General features: G+C 46.1%; 1 protein-coding gene across 8 annotated transcripts in view; it reads right to left on the bottom strand.

The window, feature by feature from the left end:
• The window catches only part of PALM2AKAP2 (PALM2 and AKAP2 fusion), a 507,547-nt gene that overhangs the window by 34,954 nt on the left and 453,767 nt on the right, over positions 1-18,826 (bottom strand). Inside the window, exon 1 of one of the 8 annotated variants that reach the window (XM_040237490.1) lies at positions 8,263-8,768. The exons of the other annotated variants lie outside the window; for them this stretch is intronic. The gene's annotated coding sequence lies outside the window, so the exon portion shown is untranslated. Of the gene's footprint in view, positions 1-8,262; positions 8,769-18,826 lie in introns of those variants that run through there. 8 annotated transcript variants of the gene reach the window in all.

Genomic DNA, 18,826 nt, shown 5'->3' with positions numbered 1-18,826 from the left:
TCTGCAGAAATGTTAATAGAACTATCTGTAACGTCCCCAACTATAACAAGAAGGCCCTTTTGCAGGAACCAATCTTGAAAACATGATTCTCTGCCAGATGTAATGCAATTATTCTGTAGACAGGAAACTTTTAGGAAAATTTTTCCAAAATAAAATACTGGAAAACAGTAAATCTCTTCAATGGCCCCTTGAGAGCTATAGTGTCCCACTGCATGGCTGTAATTGACCATGTGCACTATAAACACAGAACCAAAGCCACTGACTCACACAGTTCTGTTCCCTGGAACAACATCAAAACAATGCTCCTTAGTTAAGGAGTGAATGTTGCTTTGAAAGGCTAGACAACACCACCTCCCATCTAGTTCCTCAAATGCTTTATATGTGACAGCTCCAATTTTGTGGTTAAATAAGAAAACTGTATCTTTTTTAATGTTTTTAAATGCATCATATTTTTCATTAGTTATCTATTGCATGTCAGTTTATTTGGCATTAGTTAAGATTAATTTTCAAACTGTAGGATCATATTTTTTCATACCAAAGTTCTCTGGTTTATCTCAGAAAATTCAGCGGTAAGTTGTGAGCTTAATTTGAGTTCCCTTCAAGTACTTCACTAATACTTTTGTCAGCTCTGTTTCACGTCTTAGGTCTAGAGGGACCTGCTATTATTGATGTAATATAGTGCAAATTGCAATATTATATAATTTTCCTTTATTTAAACATTATTAAAGACTAGAACACACTATTAAAACACCACTTAGGATAATCCTCAGTGGATTCATTTCAGAATTCTTTCAAGAAACGTGATGATTATGGATTTGTTCATAATACCTAGAAAAACATGGAAGTTCATGCTATATGCTCTGCATTGCTGTCAGAATGTTGAGAAACTCTCACTGGTCAACCATGAACCAAGGTTATCCACAAACTGAGGAGGGCTTCCTTCACTGTTTCCCACCTTCTTCTTTACACTTAATCAATCAAATAATATGTATTCCTTCTTCAATAATAGACAATAATAATAAATATTCCTTTTTTGTCAAAACCTTCTGGTTTCAAAGGACCTTCCACTCTTGATCTGGTCTTTGTCAAAGTCTGATACTTAAGATTTATAATCTCTACTATCTTTTATTTGGGACCACTGTTAACTAGTGGCTCTTATCTTAGCTCACTCACTCAGTCCTATCTGACTCTTTGTGACCCCATGGACTATAACCCATCAGGTTCCTCTGTCCATGAGATTCTTCAAGGCAAGAATACTGTAGTGGGTTGCCATAATGGGAGATCTTCCCAACCCAGGGATCAAACCTCTATCTCCTGCATTAGCAGGCAGATGGTTTACCCCTGAGCCACCCTTTAGAATGAACTAAAAAGACACGACAGAGACAACTGCTACTGTCCTTTAAAGAACATTAATTAAACATTCTTCTGTTAAAGTGATTGTCAGTTAACTTCTACGTTATTTAAGAATTACAGGAAATTTGAATGCGTGAAACTTATTGGCTGCCATTCAAACGTCAGGAAAACCTAGGTCAAAATTAGCCTGCTCCATGGAAAGCTGAGCAACAAAAAGAGACAGAGTACTGCTATGGTGAAAATCAGACTGCCCATGACACTCCCACCTGCAGCTTCATTTGGCCAACGACTCACTGCTAATATTTTCATGGGAGTAAGTAGAGCTTTCCTTCTGTCCCTTTGGCTTTGGGGAGGGAAAATAGTAGGAAGCTGCTGGGACTGAAATATGGTGAAAAATACTCCTCTACTAAAACAGAAAACACTTTACAATAGTTGACATGACAAGAAAAAGGGCACTGTGACATAGAAAGAAGCAGAAAGGCATATAATTAATTCTATAGTTCAGTTAGTCATGGATTCATTCATTTAAAATGCAGGAGGCTTATTCTTTAGGGTCATGATGAATTAGCAGCAACAATAAGTTCCAGGAGACAACACCCTTATCTTAACAAAAACTGGATTTCCCATACTTCCTACGAAGTCATAAATCTCTTTTGGGGTTTACTTAGTCTGGTCAGGTGAAGTGAAACACTTGCCTATATTAACCTCTTGTTGCTGATCACAGAGATTGGAGTAACTGAGCCTGTTTCCACAGCATCCCCAGGAACACTTGGTCAGCATCATCCCCTTCTCCTGGATGCTTCATGGTTCTCATGTCGGATAATGAAGGAGCAGATGCCCTACAGCTTTTTTTTTAAAGAACTTTAAAAACTCTATCCTTTTTCCAAGGATATATTCTGAACTAGCAACAACTGTCCCAATTCAAAAGTTTAAATATCTTGAGAACATCATTTGGCAGTACATTTTTGCAGTATCAAAAACAAAACAGTTTTAGCCTTGAGTTGGAAATAATGAGTCTCACCAGTTATGTCTGAGATGTGTCAAACATTTTAAAAATGCTAATTACAGGCAAATTTGGAGTCTCAGTGTAATCTGAGGTGATTGCTTTCCAATACTGTCCACAAAAATCTAGACACTGCGGAGTGTAAACAGGAAAGAGGCTCTCCTTCCTGTTAGTTACATGAGGCCTCAGCTCCTTTCCACAAATTCAGAAAATTCTTCCTGAGACTTGATTCTATCTATCTCAGGGAGCAGAGTTCTAAACTCTAATCAGGGCAGAAGTCCTTAAAGAGATAAACAACTCTGCATTGCTGGCTTACAATTCTGCCTCAGAGTTCCTGAGTTTTTGTAAAGTTAGGGAACAATTATAACCAAAGAGCAAATTCCTGAGTTCTGTCTCAGCAGGCAGAATTTACCTTTGTGCTGGATGGCCTGATGTGATCAAAGCCACCACGTCATTATACCAGGTGAGTGGAAGTGGCCTAGGAACCCCTCTGTGCAAGGATCTGGCAGGAGTCTGGGTTTGACATCATTAAATGATGTCATATTTAAACCAATAAATACTCACTGCTCCCTTTGAAGATAAGACCAGAATTTTCTCCATGCTTCAGATAAGGTGAGCCTGACTCCAAATTCAGATAAAATGAATGTTCATTAAATGGACTGTTAAGCTTTTCTGAAATAGACTATGCATGTATACCTGTGTGCTCAGTCACTCAGTTCTGACTCTTTTCGACCCCCATAGACTGTGGCTTGCCAGGCTCCTCTGTCCATGGGATTCCTCAGGCAAGAATACTGGAGCGGGTTGCCATTTCTCCTCAGGGGATCTTCCCAACCCAAGGATCGAATTTCCCCAGGTGGAGGGGGACCGCCATCTCTAGGTGGAGACCTAACAATCTGGCATGTAATATCTGCCTGCCCTGCTGGCCTCCTGGTTTCCCAGAATAGCTAACAGCTGGTCAGGATGTCTACAATTTACTTTAAAATACTCAGGCAGACACAATATAATATAGCTATGTGTGTATGTGTCTGAAGTTAGCTTAAATTACATTCCAGGAGCAGACACCCTAATCTGGAACACATACGCCAAGAATGGTCAGCCAGGATCGAATCAGAAATACCTCGTTCCATAGGCACCTGCTCTCCTACAGGAGTTCAGCTCTCTTTAACTCCCAAGGGACCCTGCTGCTAAGTCACTTCAGTCTTGTCGGACTCTGTGCAACCCCATAGACGGCAGCCCACCAGGCTTCCCCATCCCTGGGATTCTCCAGGCAAAACACTGGAGTGGGTTGCCATTTCCTTCTCCAATGCATGAAAGTGAAAAGTGAAAGTGAAGCCGCTCAGTCGTGTCCAACATGGACTGCAGCCTACCAGGCTCCTCCATCCATGGGATTTTCCAGGTAACAGTACTGGAGTGGGATGCCATTGCCTTCTCTGAAGGGCCCCTGAGGCTTGTGCTAAGTGGGATAATTAAGGGGAGAATAAAAGGTTTAGACCAAGTGTACTATGTATCCTTCTACTTCTCTGTATATTCATCCTATTAATTTTTGAGAGTTTGATATTGAAACTCCCAACTAATTTCCAGATGGTGCTAGTGGTAAAGAACCCATCTGCCAATGCAGGAGACATAAGAGATGTAGGTTCCAAGATCCCCTGGAGGAAGGCGTGGCGACCCACTCCAGTATCTTGCCTGGAGAATCCCACAGACAGAGGAGCCTGGCAGGCTATAGTCCAGAGGGTCACATACGACTGAAATGACAATGCACACGTGCACATAGTAGAACTATATGTAACCTTGTTCTGTATTTTCTAAGTCTCATATAAATGTGTTATCATATTTTCATAATTTTAAAAAGTTAAAAAAAAAAAAGGTTTAGAGAGATTGTCCCAGGATCCCCTGGCTAATTAATTGCACAGCCAGGACCTAAAGGAAGGTCAGTTCTTCTGAATTCTATCCCAGTACCTCAAAAGGTATTGTCCATGACTGGAAGCTTCCAAAATGACAAGGGAAGTCTTATGAAGGTGTATGGATCTGAAGATCATTTGTGACTTTCAGGCTGATGGTTTGCACACCTGAATCTCTAGAAGTCACAGTATACAACTTGGCTTCACAAGTCGAGGACCCCTTTCAAAACCAACCGGATGCCCTGGAGACCTAGTTTCAGTTCTCGTCTTCTGCTCTACCTGCAGGACCCTCTGGATAGAGTTTGAGATGCGGACCTCCTGCTCAATCTGGGGATCTGGCCTCTGAGGTGGGTCCTCTGCTTCCTCTGATGACATCCAGAGGAAATCCCACATCCCAGTCACGGCAGTGGACAAGGCTGCGACTCCTCCCCAGCACCAGCTGGCAGCACAGGTAAGGTTCTAGGAGCCATTTGACTTGCACAGAGGACACATCAGGGGCCTGCGGCCTGCTCAGCTTAGGCCACGGATGACTCTGCTCTCTCTTACCAGGACACCTGGGCCTCTGGCTGGGGGCATCAGGCACGGAAAGCACTTTTGAAGGCAATGCATTGTCCTTAGCAGGTCTGGCTGGGCCCAGGGGGACGCCAGAAAGGTGTCCTTTGCTATAAGGTCAAGTGAGAAGCAGATGCTTCTACTCACTCTGTTCTGTTTGTCGATTCTCTACCTCCCTACCCTACTCTTGAGCTTCCCTGGTGGCTCAGATGGTAAAGAACCCCCCTGCAATGCAGAAGACCTGGGTTTGGTCCCTGGGTTGGGAAGATCCCCTGGAGAAGGGAGTGGCAATCCACTCCAGTATTCTTACCTAGAGAATCCCATGAACAGAGAATGCTATGAACAGAGGAGCCTGGCAGGCTACAGTCCATGGGGTTGCAAAGAGTTGGACATGACTGAGCAACTAACACAACACCCTACTCTTGAGCGACTAACACAACACCCTGCTGTTAACGATGTCTGTCACCAGCTTCCCAGGCTCCTAGCCTAAATGCACTGTGACCCAAATTCACTCAAACATCAGGCGCCTGCTGCACAAGCAGATTTCTCTGCTCTGAATAACCCAGATTACTTCCTACTAAAGCCACGATATTTAAATTAGAAACACGTTTCCCCAGGTAATAAATGACCTGATCCTTTAATCTAGTTAAATTTCCACCAAAAGTATGAACTCGTTCTTGGCCTAGGAAGAGGAGCACGGTACGAAGAAAAACTTCCTCATGGTTGTGAAACCAGAGGGCATCTGTTTCCTTTTCTTGTCCTGCCTGTCTTTCCTAAGTTGAGTTTTTAAGACACAGGGCACAACTGCTGTGTTCCTTAGGCCATGAGTGGCTGTCTTTAATGGTTTATTCAGGGCTCTTTATTTTCTGGCCAAAGTTTCCATCAGGACGGCAAATGGGAGGAGAGGGTGCAACCTGGCAGGGGGAGGATGCCCAGACACTGGTAAGATGTCCTCCTGGGGCTGCTGAGGTTCATCAGCTTTGGAGGCATGGGGTGGAGCCCCAGTCGGGAGGTCTGGGGGAGACAGACTGAAGCCCGAGGGAACCCAAGGAGTGTGGAAGGGGAGCACAGAGGCTGAAGAGGTAACGGCAGAGCTCTGCGGCACTTCCTGAGAACCTGTAGAGTGACAAGCCCTGTGCCAGGGCCCTGGGAGGACCCTAGGGCTCTGGAGTGCACCTCACACTGCAGCAGGGAGCTTACAGCCTTGGAGAGAGAGACAGAGGACAGATTCACATAAAGATAGCAGAGATAACAAGTGGAGAGACTGCTACAACAGTAACTAGAAGGAAACCGCCTGGTCTGTTCAAGGTGGCAGATGGGGCAGGCTGAGAAGAACGGATGAAGGAAGTTGGGAGCACCAGGGTTCCTCAGTAGCTGGCCTGCACCTCCTCTCCCACCCCCATCCCCACTAGAGAAGCCGCTGGGACCCTGAGTGGCCCCTTCCACCCACCCCTGTGAAGGTACGGAGAGTGGGAATGTCCGAGGATGGCTTGCTTCCTGGGTTGGGCTCCAGGCTTCTGGGCCAGGAAGTGGAGGGGAGTGACCCCGGAGTTAACCTGGACTGCATTCCACTCCCAGGCAGAACTTCCTCTCCCCCAAACCCCCCCCCCCACCCTCGGCAGAGCGTCTTCCGGCCTGTAACACCAAAGGCTGGTGTTGGCCGTGGGAAGCCAGGAGGCGGGCCACTCCCCAAGGAGGCCAGAGACCCAGCTCCTGGCTGACAAGAGGCAGATCTCAGACCCCCAGCATTCCAGGGTACTTACAGCTAAATTTAGACTGGATGGGCTCAGGGATCATGACATGACCCCTAATAGAGGGGGCTTACACTAACTCTGCCTCTGGGTTTCCTCCCCCAACCCCCCATCACCCCACTGACGTCCTGCCATGAAGCCATTATGGCTAAATGTGACTCTGACAGTCCTAAAAAGAACTTTGTTCCTACAGGCTCAGCTTTTCTTTCTGAGAGCTTCTCTGGTCTTGATCAACTTAGCAGTCACCCTCCTGCTATTCTCTCTGGCTCAGGTCTCAGGTCCAGGCTTGCAGACGATGGCACGAGAACACTTCTGGAAGCCCCTTCCATTGGAAACAAGGCCGGGCTGTGTCTTGACTTGAGGACAATCCTGATAAAGCAGCGGCCCCTTTGTAATGTAAAGGGAGTCTCCCACCACTGCAGCCCGCCCTATTAATAGCATCCCCTTCACCCTGCTGAAAAGTCAGTGGCTCAGATGTCAGGCTGCACATCTGGAAGATGTTAAGGTGTGGTTTGATGAACACATTTACAGCTTGGGCTCTCTCTGAAAGAAACGCAAGAGTCTGTGTGTGATGGGGGTGTGATGGGAAGAGGTGAGGAAAGAAGCTGTTGCCCCTACTGCAGCCGCTGGTGAAAGGCTTAATTTCTTCAGTCACTTGGAGACCCATTCCCTACCAAAGGGATTGAGAAGCACTGGGAGATTTCCCCTGAATGAGGCAAGATGCCTTAATTCAGCTCCAAGAAAGGCAAGTTTCACTTCTTCCTTGATGGGATACACTCCAAGCTCTTTATCAAGGAGTCCTCAGATGCTCTTCCCACAGAAGACCCTTTTCACTATGAAACTATCTCATAGAACAGTCCCCCACCTCCAGAATAAACCAAGGTCAAGGCCACAGAGGGAACTCTGGCTCCTGCAGCCTGAAATTTCTAGGCTAACTGATTCTGCTGAAAGCAAGTCCCTGGCTTCAGTCCTGTATAACTTAGCTGTGTCCTTAGTTTTAAAATAGTTTGGGATCTTGGATTCAGGCCTGGCCAACCAGTAACGGCAGAGAGCAAAAGCTGGGCTCCACCGTGGACCGGGCCAAAAATCCACTGTGTGAACACAGAGCCAGGAAAAAACGGTGCCAGAGGCTTTCGAGATTAACTCTTTGTCCACAGATGAGTCCTGTACTTAGGAAGAGAGCTGATGCAGTTTTCTTCCCATAGCCCTGGGTCCCACAGCAGATGGGCATACATGTTCCCCTGCGAAGGCTCAAGTCACTCTATGAATGTGGCACATTCTACAACGTGGGCTTGTAGATTAAATAAGAGAAACAGTCACCAGGACTGGTGGGCCACTTGGTTCTGATGTGGAAAAGGGGACACACACACACACTCAGGCACGCACATGCACACACTCATGCACCATCTTCAAAGCATTTTCTGGCAAAGAGGAGGTGGGTGCCTTTGCCCGCGCTGTATGTGTGGTTTGCCGCTCCTGCTCAGAGAGCCGGGAGTCTGACAAGATTAGTAAGAAAAGAAGCAAGTCTCCTGTCCAAGCCTGGCTGCCCACTCTCTCTCCAGCAGGAAAGGCGTCCACAGCACAGCGCCACAGTCCCCGCCCTGAGTCCCTCCTCTATAGAGACTCTGGCCTCACGAGGGAACCCTCTCCTTGCAGATCAGAAAGCAAAGGACAGTAAGTTAGGTCAGCAGACTCGGCTTACCCTGCCCAGAGTGCCCGCTTCACACGTCCCCGCTCAGAACTGCCTCTTTTTCCAGGCGGTTTCCTGCGCCCTGGCTCAAGCTGGACAAATTCCTTCTGAGTCTCCTGACAGAAGACTGTGAGGTCACAGCTGGCCCTCCCTCCACTCCCTCAAAGGTCATTCACACAAAGAAGAACTTTAACCCCCTTCAAAGAGGCCTGGCCACTCCCTAGTGGGCCCGAGCCTGGAGGGCAGCAGCCAGTCAGCCAGAGGCCGCGCTCGTCCACTCCCTGTGTCCAGGGCTGAGTGGCAAGGTGGGAGGCTAGTGATGCTCAAAGGAGCCCGTTAGGGCTGTCTTCTTGGAAAGTTAGAGATGGGCCTTGGGCAGGCAGGGAATGAATATCTCAGTGATGTTAAAGGCAGCAAAGCAAAAAAAAAAAAACAAACTCACAGATCCTGAAGATCCAGGTTAAACAGACTGCATCCAGTTAAAGAAACTTTTTAGGACAGCTTATATATGTGTGTTTGAGAAGGAAATGGCAACCCACTCTAATATTCTTGCCTGGGAAATTCCATGGATGGAGGAACCTCATGGGCTACAGTCCACGGGGTCACAAAGAGTCGGAAGACTGAGCAACTTCACTTTAGGGTTTATATATGTGTGTATAAAATAATAAATGCTCACTGCAGAAAATTTGGAAAATAAAAGTCATTCATCTTCCCTCCACTCAGAGGATCAGAGAAAGGGAGCTAATCATGCGTCTCCTTTTTAGAAATAGGTATTTCATAGAGTTGAGACCACACTATAGGCAATCTTGTAGCCAAATATTTTTTTCACTTCACATTATCTCACAAGTACTTTCTATGTTCTTTAAGGGTCAGGGTCTGATATATTTTCAGTGGTTACATTATACCCCATGTTGAAATGGGACAGAATTTGAAGACAGGGATGAGTGCTAAATTCATGGGATGTCTGGGGGGAGTGGTTTCCCCTTTCTCAGGGCTAACTAGTATCTTCTGCCACGAAGAAAACAAGAGAAGATCCACATGTGCCTTGGGGAGACAGAACTGCCTCACATACACCCCTCGCTCTTTCACCAGAGAAGCAGACCCTTACCACCACACACTAAGGCTCATGCTTCGTTAATGACTGGTTCCCAGCACTGCCTCAGGGTGGACACTTACCTGGTCGCCCAGAACCCTGGGTTAACCTGTAAAGTTTGGGGCATAATTTAGGGTTTTGGCTGACTGGAAAGTCAATCAGAATTCCAGGGCTATCAGGGCCATGCAGAACTCATTTTCTTCAGTTAAGATTTTAGAAGAGACAAAGAGCACAGAGATTCACAGTGAACTAAGTAGAAAGAGGAGGACAGATATCAAGTATAGTCCTGTGGGGCCATCTATTTGGGGTCAGTTTGGGAGCAGTCATCCTGGCGAAGCAGCAAACGGTCCAAAGACGGTGGCAGGGCAGCATCGCAGATCCCTGCGACTCTCCCGGGAACACAAGTCTGGGAAGGAATCACCAGCGTGGATGAAGCCCAGGCAGTCTCTTTTGACAAGGAAGCTAAATGTATGAAGTGAAGTTGCTCAGTCGTGTCCAACTTTTTACAACCCCATGGACTGTAGCCTATCAGGCTTCTCCGTCCATGGGATTTTCCAGGCAAGAATACTAGAGTGGGTTGCCATTTCCTTCTCCAGGGGATCTTCCTGACCCAGGGATAGAACCCGGGTCTCCCACATTGCAGGCAGACACATTACCCTCTGAGCCACCAGTGAAGCTAAACGTATAGTGTACTTTACAACTGTTTACAACATCCAAATGACATTTTTAATGAGCTGAACTTTATTTAGAAATACCCAGGAGTTTCTCAGTGACTGACTGGGTGATACCCAAGTCTCCAGGGAGCGCTATGCTATGGAAACTCTGATGTTAGGCTGCCCTGCCCTTTGGAATAACTGGAATGTTCTACTGTAGCGCCAAATGTATTTCAAGATGCTACCTAGGGTCTAAAGTAAAGTGTGGAGAGGACATCCCATACCCAGAGTGCCACTGCTCTGCTCAGGAATGAGAGAGCAAGGCACAGCCCTCCACAAAGAGGTGATTTTGAGCCAAGAGGCAGGAGTGGTACCCAGGACCCACTACATACTCACACCTGCCCCAGTGTACCCACGAGGAGGTGTGTAAAAAATTGTTTTAAATCTGCCCTGTTGGCAAAAGAGGAAATCATATGTGCTCTTGCAGCCTCAAGAGCAAGTGGGCTTCGGTGGTTGTGATGTGCGGGCTTGGATGCTCCAGGGCATGTGGAATCTTCCTGGACCGGGGATTAAACCCACATCTCCTGCACTGGCAGGCGTATTCTCAACCATTGTTACCACCAGGGAGTACAACATGTGCTCTTAAAGCGCTAGTACCTAAGTAATAGATACATTCTTGACTGGAGTCTGAGATGTCATGGTTTGTTACACAAACACACAGACAGACATGCACACTGTTATGAGCTGAACTGCGTTCCCTCAAACCCAACTTTGTAAGTTGAAGTCTTAACATGCAGGACCTCAAAATGTGACCTTATTTGGAGATAAAGGTCTTTACAGAGATCATCAACTCAAGTGATGTCATTCAGGTGGGCCCTAATCCAATGTGACTAGGGCCTTATAAAAGGAGGAGCTTTAGACCCAGAGGCATGCCTAGAAAGAATGTGAAGAGGCCGGGAGAGAAGACAGGGGTCCGTCAACCAAGAAGAGGGGTTTGAACAAGCCTTCCCTGTAGCCCTCGAAGAAGCCACCTCCACCAACACCTTGCTTTGACACGTCTTGTCTTCAAACTGTGCAACAATAAATTTGTTGCTTCAGCTGTGCACTTTGTGGTATGCTGTCGCAACAGGCCCAGCAAACCAACACCCATGCTCACACATATGTGCACCTGTGCACACACACATGCACACGTATCACTCATATTTGTACACACCACATACCCCTCCCTCTGGCTGCAAAAATATGGTGAAATTAGGAAAAATGCTCTGTGGCAAGGTGCTCCAGAAAAAATGGTTTGTTCTCAGAGGCAGAGGGAGAAATGAAGTCGGCAAGCTAGATGGAGACCACAAAAGTACAGACGCAGTCACGTGAGTTGTTGGCAGGGGATGCTTCGAGAGGCAGCGAGGTGGGTGGGGTTGGGGGCGTGTCCCCCGATGGGAAGGGACAGAGCAGAATCCGGCAGTATCCACACTTCGAGGCTACATGTTCCATCCTCCCTCCCATCACAGACTCCAAGTTTAGGGGTGGTTTTCTGAGTTTATGAAAACTGTGCACTGCCAGTTTGGTTCTCCAGCTGTGGTAGCCTGATCTGTGTTAGTCTCTGAGGTGCCTTGCACTGGGAGCAAGAAACTTGGTCCTGGTTGGCTGGGAAGCAAAGTGCAATTTGTGAGGACCGAGCAGCTGGGGTGGGAAGGTCATCAATGCTACTTCGATCTTCACTCAACATCTACTGCCTGCCTCCTGGGGGCCGCCCTGGGTCACACAAGCTCACATAATTTCTCTCTACCCTCCTCTGACCAGCTGCAAGGTGGGGATCCTCATCCATTCTGCCAAGGGGCGGGCCTCAGCCTCAGGAGCCACGCCCTCCCCAGGGTCACACAGCTGGTTGGGAACAGAGATCTGGCTGGAATCCACAAATCCCAACCATGAGGCAGGGCTTGGTCCCCTGGAAGGCACCCGTGGCAGTTCAGGATGGAGCAGACCCAGCAAGTACGCTAAAAATAAAAGGGGAAGAATTAAATAGCGAATTGCAGGCAGTAACAGACTGCCTTTGAAACCACGTGCCTGCTTCTCCGTGACCCTAGGAAAACCAGGCTTTTCTTCTGGGTCTGTTTTCTGCTCTGTAAAATAAAGGAGCCAAGCTAGATGAACCCCTCCACCCGCATCTCCTTTCTGCCCCTAAATTTGTTGTTCTGTGATATTGGCATGGCCCCTGGACAGAGGTGAAGCCCAGGATCGTTCTGATTCTGGTGAGCAGGCAGGCAGAGTCAAGAGAAAGCCAGATAGCAGATGGGGGCAGCTGCTTCTTTGAAACTGCTCAAAACCTTTGCCAAGAGATTTCAAGGATTCCGGGAAGGAACTCCGCTCTGTCTCTGACATTCCCCTGGTCAGAACTTTATCTCTTTAGTTGATGGAGTTTATTCTGCTAAATAGAGCCATCCCATTTATGTACCTTCAGTACTCTTGCCTGGAAAATCCCATGGATGGAGGAGCGTGGTAGGCTACAGTCCATGGGGTCGCGAAGAGTCGGACATGACTGAGCGACTTCACTTTCACTTTTCACTTTCATGCATTGGAAAAGGAAATGGCAACCCACTCCAGTGGTCTTGCCTGGGAGAATCCCAGGGACAGGGGAGCCTGGTGGGCTGTGGTCTGTGGGGTCACACAGAGTCGGACACGACTGAAGTGACTTAGCAGCAGTGTGATAGAATGTTCCAAATGGACTTGCTGAGATGCAGCAGACGATGGAGGGAGAGGCTGGCTTCAAATGGTGCTACCCAGCCTGCCGCCTGAACTGTAAAATAGGGAGGGGTGAGGTCAGCATGGGGTAGGCACCCTCTCCACGGTGCAGAGAAGATGGAAGTTTGCAGCTTTTCAAATTGCTCCAAGACCTAATTCAAGCAACACACTGAAGGAAGCTTGGGCCTCAGCTTCCTCAGATGTCAGCTGGGGCATCTCCACATGTCCTTTCTACATGGCCAGGGCCACCTTCTCCTTTCCAGGCTGCTGCCCTCCCTCCTTCAGAGGGGTGCCTCCTTCCAGTCCCACCTCCAAAAGGTGCCACATCTCAGCATGGAGCCAAGGGGTTTAAAGGAATTTGCACTTAGACGTAAATTTGATGGGAATACTTACAATTTAAAATAGGAGCTTGTTTACCCAGAAGAATCTCTAATTGGCTTGAAGTACAGGGAACTAAGGGGCTTCCCAGGAGGCTCAGTGCTAAAAGAATCCACCTGCCAATGCAGGAGATGCGGGTTCTAGCCCTGGCCCTGGGTTGGGAAGATTCCCCTGGAGGAGGAAATGGCAATCCACTCCAGTATTCTTGTCTGGGAAATCCCATGGACAGAAGAGCTGGTGGACTACAGTTGATGGGGGTCGCAGAGTCGGAGACGAACTTAGCGATTAAAAAACAACAACAAATGCAGGTTCATTCCTGGGTTGGGAAGATCCCCTGGAGGAGGAAATGGCAATCCACTCCAGTATTCTTGCCAGGATAATCCCATGGACAGAAGAGCCTGGCTGGTTACAGTCCACAGGGTCGCAGAGTTGGACACACTGAGCACAGGCACACAGGAAGCTAACATAACCAGACCTTCATTTATCGAGAGAAAAGGGATGATACGGGAACCTAACAGTAACTTCCCTCAAAAGGCTGCAGGAAATCCAGACTCAGTGGCACCTCCTCAGTTCAGGACCCTGAAAGCCACAGAGCAGGGGGTGTGGGAGAACACACGAGGATGTACAGACCACCCAGCTATGTTATGTTCCATGATCGCATTTATTCCTGGAAGAAATATTATTCTACAGAAAAAGGAATCGCTCACCAACTTCCATGCCCTTCACCTTCCCACTGCACCCTCTAAACCGCCTCCAATACAGATCAAAAAGAAGGCTTTAGAATGGAGGAGAATCTGGAATTGTAATATATGGTATGCTTCATTCCACAACCAGAGGAAGCTACTGTAACCATGTACGGGAAAGGCCAATATAGTACCCCTAAGCTGGGAACCTCATTTCTGCCCTGAGTCTGTTTTGGGTCCCTCCATCAAGGATCACAGATTCAAAAGGTCCCTCTGTTAGCTCCTTCGGACACTGTACCCTTATCTCCTGCAGGAATATTGGTGCCATTGTGGTGCATCTTGGAGAGCGAAGCTTTAGGAGAAATGCACTGACTGCAATTTTGTCTAGAAAAGTAAAAATCTGCCGGCAGTGAAAATGTGTGGTCATTAAAATCAGCGCCAGAAAACTGCAATTTGCTGAACTGATGGAATGCTGGTCAAACTTTAGAAAGGATAGTTCCAAAAGTGCCTGGCAACCTGGAATGATGCTATATTAATATAGTGTGTATAGAGGGGTAAAGAGTTCTGGTTAAGAATGAGCTTTGGTATCCAACAGACCTGGGCCTCCCTATCTCTGTAGAAAAGGATAGAGAACTACTGCTACCTTAGGGAGCTGACATGAAGTACAATGACCACTAGGGGGTTTGTCCTACAATAAAAGGACTCAGTGAATGGTGGCCAAAATCGAAATTAACTGAGAAAATAGTTATAACATATCACAAAAGCTTAATATTCATGATTTATAAAGAATTTGTACAAACCACAGGTAAAAGACTAACAGCCCAAACACAAAAAATGGACAAAAGACATGGAAAACAGCTGACACACAAAAAATATATACATTATTCTTAGAAAAAGATTCCCAATCCCTCTCACATAAGAGAAAAGCTAAATTATGAGCTAAATTTTTCACCAAGAAAATTAGTTATCAGTATGGGAGGAAAAAGGTACCCTCATCCAAATCAATGAAGTTGCCGGCAATTTGGCATATGTATCCAGCTTTAAAATATGCAATGTTCTTGACCCAGTAATTCTACTTTCAAAAATTTATACTCAGGTATAGTGGCATGTGTATAAAATGACATCTATCCAAAGATCTTCAATGCCACATTTCTTGCAATAATAAAAGATTACAAATAATCTAAGTTAGAGGCCTGGACTATTCATAAAATGGAATATTATATGCAACCTTTAAGAGTTAGTACAGCTTCCAGCTCTCTGAGAATTGGTATCGACAATCTCAAAGATCTTCTGTTAAGTGACAAGTGGTACAGGACAGTGTTTATGCCATGCTACTTTAGTTGTTAACAAAAAATGAAGGTGAATATATAGTCTCATATATATTTGCATTAGTTTCTAGGTGTATATAATGTATATGTAATAGATGTGTATATGTGTGTTAGTCACTCGGTGGTGTCCAACTCTTTGCAATCCCGTGGCCTATAACCTACCAGGCTCCTCTATCCATGGAATTCTCTAGGCAAGAATACTGGAGTGGGTTGCTATTCCCTTCTCCAGGGCATCTTCCCAGAAAGCATAACTGTGAAAGAGACAACAATGGTTTTCTCTGGAATGGAGTGGACTGGACATATGAGGCAGCTGTTAACAAAAAAATGAGGGTGAATAGAATCAGACATGGCTTAAGTGACTTAGCACGCACACATGCACATATTTGTATTAGTTTTCAGGTTATGTATAATGTATAAATACTTTTCTTTCACTGTGTTCCCTTCTACACCTTTTGAATTTTCAACCATGTGCATATATTAATTTGTAAAAAAATTAAGTACATTAAACCTAAATAGTGATATGGGCAAGAACTAAAAGGAAATATGGGACCATGATGGCAGATTATACACCTGAAGATTAATCACTTTCTCAAAGCCAAGGATACCATTTACACACATATTATTTGAAAGAATCACATCAATATATTAACTGGTCAACCCTGGAAAATGGGGAAACTCAAATGCTGAGGGCAGAGTGATAAGCTGAAGTGAAACCTATAACTTTTATAAAGGTTTGTATTATTGAGCATGTATTAATTTTATAATTAGAAAACTAATCACTGAAAGTAATCATACATCAATAAATGTTACAAATTTGATGTTTAAATACACGCAGACTTAAGACCATCTTGTCTACCTGTTAGGTATTATAACATCTCTCAATCTCCAATTTCCATCTCCATGGTGAGAAGGGAAGCCTTTACTCAGCCATGATGGACAAGTGTGCTTCAAACGTGACCTTCCCTGGAGGAAGTTAGGCTTTTTGTGCTATAATGTATCATATGCTCACACTACACAATCGCATGACACTGTAATCTGTTATAGATGGACATTTTCCTTCCATGAGCTGTCTATTCCCAGAAAAATTGTGAAACACTCTATGAGTAACCAGATTCCTCTCTGGGAGTCAAATGTCATAGAGTTTCATGAACTGTGTCACAGACAGGATATGTCATAGGAAAACCCCATTACAAAGTTTTCCAAGCTCTGATTAGCAAGCAGAGAACAAGAATTGGAGGCTGACCTGATTTGTTATCTAAACAAGTCTTTTTTTTGCGCTGCACTCAATTTAATTGTGCAGTAGAGTCAATCAAGTAGCTTCCCATCCACCTATCAGACAGACAGCTGGACAGATACACAAACTCAGTGAATTTGAATCAATTTTTTCTGTTCTTGAGAAGTAGCTCAAAGCTTTGAGTCAAGTTTTAAAAATAATATTTTGGGTTTGCTAAGTCTAGTCTTCTGAAAGCAGAAACACCACATCTCACTAATGTTTTAAAGTACATGCTGCTGGGACTTCCCTGGCGATACAGTGGTTTAAGACTCTGCTTCCAATGCAGGGGGTAAGGGTTCGATCCCTGGTCAGGGAATCAAAATCCCACATGCAATGAAGTGTGGCCAAAAAAAAAATTTTTTTTTAATAAATAAATACAGAGAGTGTTGGGAAGATGGGGTGCATGATAATTCTGCAAAGCAATCCTGAACCCTGGACCAAGTGCCATTTCTGCCTTGGGATCCCCTCCGTCACCCAGTTCCAACCCTCAGGCCAGGCCTGAGCATCTCAGGTCAGCAAGAGGACTCAGCATGGAGCCAGGTCCTCTTTACAGCCTCACTCACCAAGTTCTTCTCCACTCAAAGGCAAGAGATGTCCCACAGGAAGGCTTTACTTCCCCAAGGCAACACTCACAACTCTGGAGAAGAACGAAAAGTCCAACAATCAAAGGTACCCCTTCCATGAAATACCTGATGAGCTCGAAGAAAATTCAACAAAAGGATCTACCACTTACCAACAGAAAAGAGGTCTGATCCACAGAGACCTGTGGATTGTAAGGGAACCAGTGGAAGGCTCTAGAAGGTTTAGACTCTCATCCACACAACAGGCCTCATCATCTTGCTTATCAGTGTCACTATGAACTGCCAGTCTGAAAACTCACAAACGGTACTTTCTTAGGCTTCTTCAAAAGCACAAAGGCTGTGCAGCAAACAGACCTCCAATCCAGTTCACTCTGACTTGCTTGAGCAGGAAGAGAGGACCCCCTGACAGTCCAGATGATCAATTTTGAGTGTATTGCTCTGGATTGGTGCATGCATTGGGGACGCTGGCCTGATGAAAAGCAGGGTATAAGTGGGTAGCCAAGAAGCACTTTGAAAAGCTCAAGCCAGGCCCACAAAATCTTCTGACTCCACCTCCTGCAGTGAACTGATGCCACTGATTCCATGGGATACTGAGCCCAAACCAAGAGAAACTTCCCCTTGACTCTGAGGACCTACTTTGGTTCTGACTCTGCTCTAGTCCCATGCTTCAGCCAGAAACAGGGAGAGCCTGTGATATGACCCCCTCCCCACCACTACCTTGCCCACAGCTCTGTGATTCTCCAGTCTTACCTGGGGCTGGCTATGCTGGACCACATACTGGGAAAGGTTTGGACAGCCTGAGCCTGGCTCTGCCGGCAGCTGAGGGCCAGTCACCTGCTTCTGTCCACTGCTTCTGTGGCTCTGAGTGCCAGGAAGAAACCTCTCCAACAGAAGGAAAGCATGGAATTTCTCCAAGGGGATGCATGAGAAACATTGACTAGCAGTTAGTCAGGGCAAGGTGGAGTCACAGAGGGTATTTGACTTTGCACAAAGAAATGTGCTCCTTGCATTGGCTTACTGTCACCACTTCAGGTCCCATTTCTGAGGATTCTCTCTGCAGGGCTGCGGAATCCCAGGAGCAAGCACTGCGCTTGAAAGCCAACAAGTTATACTGACTATGGAAACAGGATAAAGTCTGAGAACTAAAAACAAAAAAGGGGGAGGGGTCTCCATTCACTCGCACAGCCTCCGTTCATCCTGTTTACCCTCCAGAGCCCGCCTTTGATCCAGTGGCCAACTGCTGCTCACCAGTTTGCTGCCTTCGTTTTTTTTTTTAATCTCCTTATTTTATTTTCTACTTTCTTGTGAGTGGCAAGATGATCCAATGGGGAGAACTCAAGCCTAGAGAAAAGGTCACAGTTTGAATCCTCTGGTATCACACAAACTGTGTGATGCTATGTAAGGGATTTTCTCCTCTCTGAAACTTGGGTTACTCCTTTATTAACAGTGTATAATGGGCTTCCCAGGTGGCTGGGTGGTAAAGAACCCACCTGCCAACGCAGGAGACACAGGAGATGAGGGTTAGATCCCTGGGTTGGGAAAACCCCCTGGAGGAGGAAATGGCCCCCCACTTCAGTATTCTTGCAAGAATAATCCCATGAACAGAGGAGCCTGGGAGGCTACAGCCCATGGGTTGCAAAGAGTCAGACATGACCGAGCAACCAGACAAGAAAGGGGTATACTAATTACTGCGGTGGCTTAAAGGGTCTCTCCCCTAGAATTCATATTCACTGGGAACCTCAAAATATGACCTTATCTGGAAATCAAGTCTTTGCAGATGTAACTGATTAAGATGACATCATATCGGATTAGGGTGAGCCCTCAGTCCAGTGACAGGTGCGGTGTTCT

This window comes from Oryx dammah, unplaced genomic scaffold, assembly GCF_014754425.2.
Source record: "Oryx dammah isolate SB20612 unplaced genomic scaffold, SCBI_Odam_1.1 HiC_scaffold_1, whole genome shotgun sequence".
Taxonomy (NCBI): domain Eukaryota; kingdom Metazoa; phylum Chordata; class Mammalia; order Artiodactyla; family Bovidae; genus Oryx; species Oryx dammah.
Note: the sequence above shows the minus strand (reverse complement) of the source record. Positions and strands in the feature narration are given on the sequence as shown.